General features: G+C 43.1%; 1 pseudogene across 1 annotated transcript; it reads left to right on the top strand.

Annotated features, from left to right (window-relative positions):
* The first annotated feature begins 228 nt into the window (after window positions 1–228).
* LOC307096430 (small ribosomal subunit protein eS17-like) lies at window positions 229–709 on the top strand (annotated as a pseudogene). Its single transcript has one exon. The product of its transcript is annotated as a small ribosomal subunit protein eS17-like (transcript).
* The last annotated feature ends 801 nt before the right edge of the window (window positions 710–1,510 follow it).

Here is a 1,510-nt window from a genome sequence, read left to right as displayed (position 1 = left end):
TTTTCTTGTTCTCCAAAAGTGAAATATTTCCTGCTGTGCACACCAAACAAGTCCATCCAAGACTAATGACTTGGCAATTGGCTGCTAAAATATTCACTGCTAGTATTAGTGGAGAGAAATGGTGCGCTTGCGCATAAGGCGTGTAAAGGAAATGAATGCAACATGATTATAGTAATCAGTCATTAGCGAACGTTGTAGTTTGTCATTAATAATTATGGCCCTACCAGGGACCCGCCAACATGGGCTGCTTTCGCACCAAGACCATGAAGAAGGCGGCCCGGGTCATCATCAAGAAGTACTACACGCGCCTGGGCAACGACTTCCACACCAACAAGTGCGTGTGCGAGGAGATCGCCATTGTCCCCAGCAAGAAGCTCTGAAACAAGATCGCGGGCCATGTCACGCAAACAAGATGAAGCGGATCCAGAGGGGCCCCGTGAGAGGCATCTCCATCAAGCTGCAGGCGGAGGAGAGGGAGAGGAGAGACAACTATGTGCCTGAGGTCTTGGCCCTGGATCAGGAGATCATTGAAGTTGATCCTGACACTAAGGAAATGCTGAAGCTCTTGGACTTTGGCAGTCTGTCCAACCTGCAGGTCACTCAGCCTACAGTTGGGATGAATTTCAAAACACCGCATGGAGCCGTTTGAATCTTTTGCTGTGCTGTAATATTATCAATAAACCATGGACAACCTTAAAAAAAATAATAATTATGGCCCTAACTGGTTTGGCTCAGTGGATAGAGCATCGGCCTGCAGACTGAAGGGTCCTGGGTTCAATTCCGGTCAAGGGCACATGCCTGTATTTCAAGCTTGATCCCCAGTGGGGGACGTGCAGGAGGCAGGAGGCAGCCGATCAATGATTCTCTCTCACCATTGATGTTTCTATCTCTCTTTCCCTCTCCCTTCCTCTCTGAAATCAATAAAGATATATTTTTAAAAATAACTATGTATAACAGGATATTGTAAAAATTAAGTTATGAAATTTTTATTAAAACGTTTCTTACATACCGTTATATTGGCTGGGCCGCAAAAAATATTCATTGTGGGCCGAATGCAGCCCATGGGCCGCGAGTTTTACATGCTTGGTTTACAGTCTTGTTCACAGGAATAGATTTACAGTCATCATTCCCCCATTCTAAACATAATGCATGGGTCATTGGTAACCACTGTGTTGTTTAACTAAAAAAATAACAGGAACAAAAGAATGTAAAAGAGTGATACAGTGCTAGATCGTGTGGTATAGACTATCATTATTACTGGGACACAGAAGGACAAATGAGGGTGTGGCCAATACTTAGAGAAGGTTTTGTGAAAGTGGTGCAACCAAAGCTAGAGACATTGCTGAAAAATAAAATAAAAAGAGATTGTTGAAGGCCATTCCAGATACTAAAACTTGATTTTATTTTTTAAATATATTTTATTGATTTTTTACAGAGAGGAATGGAGAGGGATAGAGATTTAGAAACATCGATGCGAGAGAAACATCGATCAGCTGCCTCCTGCACACCC

The sequence above is a fragment of the Cnephaeus nilssonii genome, assembly GCF_951640355.1.
Source record: "Cnephaeus nilssonii genome assembly, chromosome: X".
NCBI classification, from domain to species: Eukaryota; Metazoa; Chordata; class Mammalia; order Chiroptera; family Vespertilionidae; genus Cnephaeus; species Cnephaeus nilssonii.
Note: the sequence above shows the minus strand (reverse complement) of the source record. Positions and strands in the feature narration are given on the sequence as shown.